Here is a 9,496-nt window from a genome sequence, read left to right as displayed (position 1 = left end):
TTCTCAGTGGGTGCAATAGATTAAAGATGATTGCAAATTCTTTGCCGCTGCTCCCCTTAAGAGGTGAGGTCTATGTCCCCTGCTGTGGAAGCCAGGTGGGTTTTGTGACTGCTTGACCAATAGGATAAGGAGGAAGTGATGGTGCACCGATTGACAGGCCCAAGGTTTAGGAGACTGGCAGCTTCCATTCCCTGTTCTCAGAGCCAGGTCTCAGAGCCTCCGGGTAGGAAGTCTGACTACCTGAGCCTGCCCTTCTGTGAGAGTCCTTAATTGCATGGAAAGCCCTGGAGGATGAGACTTCACCTGAAGGGAGAGTGCGAGGCCATGGACCGCCCAGGCTCCAGACACGTGCACGAAGAACCACCGCGGTAGGGCACCCTTCAACCGCCCCAAACCCCACCCAATTTCCTGACCCACAAAACTGTGACCAAAACAGCGTTGCTGGATTTCAAACAAAAGCAAAAACAAAAACAAAAAACCCCACAAAAATATAAGACTTTCCGTAAAATTTGAATTTCAGATCAACAATGAGTAGTTTTTTAGTCTAAGTGTGTCTCAAATATGCATGGGACATACTTAGACTAAAAAATTATATATTGCTGATCTAAAATTCAAATTTAACTGGGATTAAATTTTTATCCATATAGTATTTAAAGATAAATTTTAATGTTTTTAACTTTAAATAGGTACAGTACTTACAGGTAAAATATCTGTAGTACTTTATCTGGCAACCCTAGACCAAAAGAAAATGTATGTTTTATATGGCTGTTTTGGAAGTGGTTCGTCATGCAGCAATAGATAACCGGAACAGTGGGAAGAGAAAGGAATCTTTCTCTTGGATTTGGAGGTCTACAGTCACTAGGCAGAGCTGTTGTTCTTAGTCTCGAAAGAAAAAAAAGGAAGATAGGAGGGGATGGAAGGAGGGAGGAAGAAAGAAAGAAAGAAAGAGAAAGACTTCCTCGATGGGAGAAAAGGAGAAATAAAGGGGCTAGGACAATAGCTGAGCTGCTATTGGTTTCCTAAGGAGGGGCTACTGCACTAGTCCCCCCCTCCCTCCCCTCCCTCTTCCAGGCAGAGTCCCTGCGTGTGGAGGTGGGCAGGGGAGGCGGGAGCGCGTGGGGCGTTTTGGCGGGGGGGGGGGGGGCAATGACAGTGGTCTCACATAGATGCAGGCATCGATCTCAGAAAGTAGAGGGAAACTGGTCTTCACGCGTGGCTGGGACAGTGGCAGTGGTGCTTCTGACTTTGAGGGGCATGGAAGTACCGCTACAGAGCCAGCCGCCCCCCCCAAGGAGGATTCTGGGGCAGGATGGTGGAGATGGTGTGCACAAGGGGCCCACTAACAAATGGCAAAGCAGCCCCCCACCCTAATGTCTGACGCTAAACCCCTCCTCATCCCTTGGGAAAGGGTCAAGGCAGCCCCCCAGCTGACTGAGATGAGTTTCCCTTATTTGGTGAAATGTGTCTTAAAATAATACTCATTTCAGGCTGTGGAAATGATGAAACAATGTTTCAAGCCCAATTGAGTTAACAGATTTAAATTTGGACCTGCTACAGCCATCAACTATTTTGTGCCATGATGGTGTTGATATATCCAAGTATGAAAAAAATCTACATTTATATACATTAATACTGACACCCCTCAACTCCCTGTCATGTGCCACGCTCAGGCTTTCATCAGTCAGCTGGGGGACCATTTCTAGCAGTCACACAGACAGAGCATGCACTCCGGAGCAAGATTGCCAGGCATTGCCCATAATGTCCTTGAGCAAATTACTTAACTTCCCTGAGCCCCCATTTCTTTATCTGTAAAGCAACAATAAATGTAATAATATCTACCCCATAGCATTGCTGCAAGGATGAAGTAAATCTAGCCCACAGTATGTGTTTATATGTGTTAGCTCTTGTTGTTATTCTTTATGCACTTAATTGGAGATTGCATTTGGGACTTACTATTTTATAAAAACCAGTGGGAAATAGAAACGTAGAAATGTTGATGCTAGTAATTATTAAACTGTGACAAAGATGGGAAATCAAGCAGGAAATTTTCATTCTCAAATGAATACCCTCTGAATTTCTTTGCCACCCGTAGGTTGAATTGTTAAAGAACAGATTAAAGAAAAACACAGAGAATCTAGACACATACTGTAACAGACCCCCCTCAGCATTTCCCATTTCTGGGCACTCCAACATGGCTTCTCACCCCAGCCCCTGGGACTCTGCTGCAGGGCTTTCTCTGGCTGGTGCTAGGAAGCCCACACCCTCAGGAGCAGCTGCAGCCAATGACTGATGGGCGGTGGTGGATAAATACCCCAACTCCCCCACCCCTGGGGAGAGGAATGTTCTGCATGGTTTCCCAGAGCCCCTGGTGGAGGTAAGTTCCAGTTGCCCACAGTGGTAACTTGCTGGAAAAATCACCCTTTCTCGGCTTTCTCGCCTTCCCTTTTTCATTCCCCTACCTCCCACCCAAAATCAGCATTTCCTGGGGTCACTTCCCCAATAATCTACCCGCACTGCATTCAATTTTTTGTCTCAGGTGTTACTTTCGGGGAAACCCAAACTAAGACACATATCATTAAAGATTGTGTCTAAAGGGTTAGGCATGTTTAGTGATTTGATAATGTTTTTAATTTGGGGGCCGGTAGGGAATATAAACACCTCTCATAAGTTTAAAAGCTATTGTTGGTTTTTAAAAATAAGCAGGTGTCCAACCTTCAAACATTTGACATTTGGATAAATTTCTGGGAACACTCACTGTGTATGAAAGCAGAGGGCTGCCTGTGATCTGTCACTCCTTCCCGTGATGGTCATTTGGTTTATTTCCAGCTATTGCTAGAACAAACAATGCTTCAACTCACATCTTTCTGGCAAAATCTGTGCACACATCCTTGATTTTTCTCTTAAGCACAAATTTCCTGGAGTGGGACCACAGTGGCAAAGGATGCCATATCGCAAATTGCTCTCCAGTTGTACCCCACCCCTTCCCTAGGTCTGGTTTCAGAAGTGTTTTCTTAACTCAATTCTCTGCTTGCCGTGGCTGGGCGGACACTGCCTTTGCCCCTGGCTGAGCACTCTGAAGGGCAGGTAGGCTGCAGGCGGCAGGCAAGGGGCTCGGACACAGTGGACACCAGGCAGGGCCACAGGTCTGGGTCTAGCCCCAAGGTTAAGAGACTAAGATGAGTATGAGTCAGGGTCCGGGTCAAGGCTGATCCTGGGAGCAGAGCTGTAGCTACTAGAGAGCTGACACTGTACCCAGGGGCGCGGAGGGTGAGTCTTCACCACATGGGTGGTGGCGCTAAAGGTTGTGTCCCTGTGAGCTAGGGAAGGACCTGGCAGACCCAGGTGGCACCTGCGGGCAAAGTAGGAAGAGATGTCCCTTCTTCAGGATAAAAACGAAAGATGGAGTTAGTATATTTCCGCATGACCGGAATGGCTCTGCCTGGTGGGTAGCACCCCTAGCTCCATGTTCACACACACTACGGGGGCACACTCATGGCCAGCAGCACACACACTCTGAGTGCCCCTCTTCCACCCCGACCTTCTCTGCCCCCACCAGGTGAGGCAACAGCGTCAGGTTCAAAGGCTCAGGGGCCTGGGAATCAGGCATGAAAGGGCATCAGGTGGTAAGACTGCACAGGCAGCTGCAGTGCACGTGGCACAGAACCCACAAGTCTGTGTTGAGAGTTTGTGCACGGCCCAAGTGCCACTGTGACTTCAGGTCAAAGGTGGTTCCCCCCTGCTACCTATCTGGAGACCTAGGGTCTCTGTGCCATCAGTGTGCTCCCACATAAATTAGCGTGCGTCTACCACGTGGGTGATGCCCCTTAGATACAGTGCCCTTGAGCAGTGCACAACCTGAATTCCCGAACATAGGCCGCAAGGCACCATGCGTTCAAGGTCTATGAGCCGTACCCCACCTGGTGGTGGGCTGGACTCCTCAAGACCTCCCGGCCCTGCTCAGCGTAAGCTCAAGGATGCAGCAGAGACTTCAGGGACTTGAGTAGGGCGGGGCTGAGGAGGCAGAATCCAACCCAGGCCTCAGCCATCTCCTGAGGTAATTCTCTGGGCTCAGGCTGCCAATTAAAGGCCTTGGAGATGAAAGAGGAAAGCTTCGTAAGCAGCCGGGCAAGATGAAAGCCAAGCCCAAGTGGTGTTTTATGGCCTCCTAATGAGGGGCTTCTTGGTGCTCTTTATCATGCTCAAGCAAGAGCTTGTAATTACAGAAACCCAGAGAGATTCTTACTGAGGTGGCCACCTGGCCTTGGCTTTCACTCCTGACTCACTTTGACAAATCACATGTCCTCATCTCCCCACCAGCAGGCATCTGAAGAACACACTAATGGCTCTGGGCTCCTGGCAGCAGGCCCCACCAGTGCTGGACCCGACACTGCACGTGAGCCCCCTCCGCAGCCCAGGACCAGAGCCTAGAAGCGCTGGGCCAGAGCCGCCCGGCCCTTCCTGGCTGGGATGGGGGTGGGGTGCAGGCTGACATGCCCCGTCCAGCCTGCCCTGCCCCCTGCCCCCTCCGCTAGTCTGTGCTCAGCAGCCTGGCTCACCGCCCCCCCTTCCCCAACCCGGGCAGGAGAGGACATGCCCCTCCCACACACCACGTATTTATTTATTTCCTATTGTCTCTCTCCCCCTATAAGAATGTAAGCCCCATGACGGATGGTTTGTGTTAATAATCCTATTACTGCCGCAAAAAATTCCCACAAACGTAGCGACTTAAAACCACACAGATTTATTATCCTTCAGTTCTAGAGGTCAGAAGGCTCACTGGGCTAACATCATGGGCAGAACTTCATTCTTTTCTGGAGGCTCCAGGGGAGAATCCGTTTCCTTGCCTTTTCCAGCTTTTAGAGGTGGCCCACACTCGTTGGCCCGTGACCCTCTTCCATCCTCCACTTCGACCTCTGCTTCAATACATGTCCTCCCTGCCTCTGCCTCTCTCCTGTCTCCCTCTTCTTCTTTCAGGGACCCTCATGATTATGTAGGGCCACCCGGGTGATCCAAGATATCTCCCTATCTTCTGGTCAGCTGATGAGCAACCTTCATTCCCCTTGCTAGGTAACATAACATGTTTACCGGTTCTGGGGATTAGGACATGGCCGTCTTTGGGGGGCCCTCATTCTACCCACCCCAGGGCTTGTTGCCTCTTTTTCACTGCTGTATTCCCAGGGCCTGAACAGTATCTGACACTTGTTGAATGAATAAGTGAATAAATACACGAATAAATTATTAAGAATAATATTTAATATCATAGTAGATGGTAATTGTGCTTATTAAAGGGTCAGGCACTGTTCAAAAGTGATTTATGTATATTAACTCATTTAATCCCCAACAGTGCTGTGAGGTGCATTTTATTATTGTCTGCATTCTACGGATGAGGAGATAAAGGCACAGATGAATAGCCTGTCCCAGGCTACACAGCTAGTGAGTGGTGAAGCCGGGATTTGATCTCAAATTTATTAAACACTTATTTTATCGCTGGCCCTGGCTGGGCCCATGACATTTCTGATGTCACTTCATCCTCATGATTGGCCATGAGGAAGATGGGTGGAACGTGAAACCTGGTCTTAACAGGCCCAGGATTAAGTCACCGGCCCAGCTGAGGGATTCAGAAGGATTCTGTGGCTTGTTTGAGGCAATGGATTGCATCTTGCTTCTTGGGTCTACTTAGATGCCAATCAGACAAGGAGCCAGTGCCCCCAAGGAGACCCTGGGGGCTCATGTTCCCACCATGAAGCAGGGCTCCTGCCTTGGACGTTCCTCTCAGGTTCTGCTTCTACTCTATGCAACCAGTAACCAGACCCCCTGCAGGTCTGCAGCAGACCATGATCTTCACCTGCAGCTGGGCCTAGCAGCTCTGCCTCCTAGAAGCCTGTCCTTCTCCAACAACAGGAACCCATTTCAAACCGCACCCAGAGCTGAAGTTGTATCGCCTGTTTCCTTGATGACAACTCTGGGGACCCCCATAACTGGGACCCATCCATGTTTTGCATGTGCCAGAGCTGCTCGCTCTCTGCATGCTGGCCCCTGTCACTGGCCCCTATGACACCCACTCCCCAGCTGCTCTGATTCCCCCTGCCAGACTGCTCTTCAAGGCCATGAGCACACAGGCCTGCGGGAAGCCCCCAATCACTGCATCCACTCCCCCCAGGTCTGCAGCGGGAGAGCCACTGGGGCAGGGAGGCGGCCCTGCCCCCCTCACTTGCATCTTAACCTTTTTGATCAAAGCCAAGAAGAGTGAAACTCACTTGTGCCTGCCAGCACAGTGGGGCATGGCACTTTCTGTTCCTGCTAGCACATTTTTCTAGGTCAATGTCAGATCAGGGAAATCCAATACTGCATGTCCCAACTTTTCATTTGCAAATAGAGAAGTGGCTTTCCAAAATAAATAGTGTTTACAAGCAAAGCCTAGAGAAGCCTCCATCAGAAATGCACTCAGTGCCCAGGACAGATGCTTCCTGGCTTGGCTGCTGTAAACCCAACAACAGCACCAGCTCAGCCCTGGAAGGATAGGCCGGGATGGAGGAGAACATGTGTATATACACGTGTGTGTCAATGGGTGCCTGTACGTGTGCATGCACGTGTATTTGCACCGATGTGCGTACGCATGTTTCCTTAAGGGTCTTTGGGTATGATTAGCATGCATATGTAAATTGGGGGGTTATACACGTGGACTTGTGTGTGCATATACAGGCATGTGCACGGGCGTGTGTCTGTATGTTTCTGCCTGACGCTTTTGCGCCCAGCCTTACTCCTCAGACATCCAGGCCTCTCTCTAGACACTTTCCTCTCTCCTTACTGCTACCTTCAGCCCCTATCCTGTTCTTTTTCTCACCTGGGTGAGGAGCTGGGGCTCAGACTCTGCTATGCTGTAAAGGCATTTCCTCCATCCTGTTTCCTCTCGATGTCCACCCCCCTGTCACTCTCAGTTAGATGTGGACTTCTTGTACAGGGCTACTGAGTGCCATTTCTGCTGGCCATGTTGGGACCCAGCAATCTGAGGTCACAGCATGTTAACAGCTCTTGGTAAATGGTGCCTCGTGCTGCCCCAGGAAGGCCTCTGGTGTCACACCTTGCTGCGCTCACCCTGCCTTCAAGATCTCCCTCACAGACCCTCTTACTGCGCTTTCAGCACAATCTTCCCCAAATTCTGCCCATTCTCAGCTCAAGTCCCCGCTTGCCTGGGAAACACTGGCTTCATCAAAGCCAAGCAACTCAGCCTGGCTTCTGAGAGCTGAGTGACTGTCTTAGCAAACCCTCCTGGTTTCTCCAGGACAACCCCGGCGGGGCTACCTCGCTATGTGTTAGCTCAGGCCCTCCCTGACCCACCTCTGAGCCTGTCTTTGCTCCTGCCATTCCGCTGCCACAACGCCTTTCTCCTGTCACTTCTCTGCTATCGGCTCTGCCAGCCCACACCATGCGCCCGCCTTCCAGACCAGCTCGACTCCCACCTCCCCCTACAAGGCCTTCTCAGATAAACCTCCCGCAGTGCCTTTCCCACCCGGCCCTGTATCACTGGATGACACACTGCCCTGTGGATTGCCTAAGAATTGTTTTCAGGTTGCTTCACGGCACTTATCTTGCCCTCCCACCTAGATTACAATCTCCCTCTAGAATCAAGCCCTGTGTTCCCTGTGAATAGGCTGTGGAAACTGACACAGGTCTGGACACAGTATAGACCAGTGATAAGGGCTTGTGGGTGAGTGGATACAAGTAGATGAAGTCAGGGTGGAGGGAAGTGATCAGGCCAGACAACTGCACGCCAGGCACTGCGTCCAGTGACTCACCTGCTCTGCCTCATTTAATCCTCCCAATAACCGTGGGAGCTGGGTAATATTATCCCCGTCTCACAGATGACAAAACAGAGGCTGAGGGAGGCTACGTGACTCCTCCAAGGCCACCGAACCAGCAAGTGGCAAAGTCAGAATTTAGTCCTAGGTCTCTCTGACTCTATTTCTCTTGGTTGCAACAACTATACCAGTGGAAGACAGTGTGCTAGAGAGTGGAGAACTTTCTGAGATTCTAAAGAACACCCTATCCAGAAAAGAGTCTAGAGCAAGCACTAGACTAGTGCTGTCCAGTAGAACTTTCTACAGTGATGGAAATGTTCATTTCTATTGCTGTCCGGTAGGGTAGCCACTAGCCACGTGTGGCTACTGAGGATCTGAAATGTGGCAAGTGTGACTAAGGAACCGGATTTAAAATTTTATTTAATTTTAACTCATTGAAATGTAAATAGTCACCTGTGGCTAGTGGCTACCATATTGGACAGTGTAGCCCTAGATCACTACTTCCCAACCATGTTCATGCTGAGCAAATGTAGAAAATAATAATAATTGTACAATGAGTGAGGCTGCTTGTTACTGGGGGCAACTGGCTCAAGGAGTCCTGCCCTCCTGGTCCCATCCAGTCACCCCCAAGGTTATGCCCCTGAGGGTCAATGTCGCAGTAAACGCGTAACCCATTCCAGGCCCACTGGCTCTTAATGATGGTGAAGTTCCCTGTCAGCTCCAGCCTCCAAGCCTAGGACACTGAAGTCATTGTGATGATGAGAAACCCAGCATAGAATGTGCACGGGACCTTGTCAGTCCTTGCATGGCCTCTGTCCCTCCATTCCGCACAGCCGGTGCCAGGCCCTGGGTAGAGCTGTGGTACAAAGGGTGACTCAGAGCCCAGCCTCACTGAGCACAGGGCAGCAGTGATGAACGGAGACTTCCTGACCCTCACGGTCAAGGAGGCTGTGGCCCCATGGTCATCGGAGAGCAGGACCCTGGTCACTGCAACAGAACCCAATGTGGGCTCTGGCCCTGTGGATGGGAGCCCAGGTGCCTGGAGACAGGGATCCAGGCGCCCGTCAGGCTATTACTGGCAGCCCTTTGGCGCCACCTCCTGGTCAACCTGCAGAGTGCCAGTGAGTACCAGCTCGCCAGGAGGAAACGAGGACAGGGCCCTGCTGACAAACGGGGGGCTATCAGAGACACCCCAGGCCCCACCTGGTCATGGGCCGAGGCACAGCAACAAGGTCAACTCCCTTCCTGCGGGGAGAGAACGCCTTGGGATGGAAGGGAGGGCGAGACCATCAGTACTGAGGAAGGGGGGATGGGAACATTACAGACTCCAGGACCTCGTTCACACCTTCCTCATTAAACTGTACCAGGCCCTGGGTATACAGGGAGAAACCAGACACAATCTTGGAGGTGGCTGTAACCGGGTGACCGCGGGGTGTGATGTCTGGGCCTGTCCCTGAGGATGAGAAGGGTTGGCTGCACACAGAAAGGGGAAAGGGAATGAATTTGTGGCAGAGGGAGCCGCCTGGGGGCCAGGCCTGGAGGTGAGAAGGAGGGAGGCCCTCTGGGGAAGTGAAGTGGCTTGCGGTGGCCAGAAAACGTAGACTGTGTGTAGGGAAGGGGGCTGGAGCCGAAGTAGCTGGGGTGAGGCCGAGGGGCGGCAGGGTCCAGCTCACCCAGGGGCCTCCGAGTTTGAGTGG

This window comes from Balaenoptera physalus, assembly GCF_965194825.1.
Source record: "Balaenoptera physalus genome assembly, chromosome: 10".
NCBI classification, from domain to species: Eukaryota; Metazoa; Chordata; class Mammalia; order Artiodactyla; family Balaenopteridae; genus Balaenoptera; species Balaenoptera physalus.
This window is presented reverse-complemented; position numbering follows the sequence as displayed.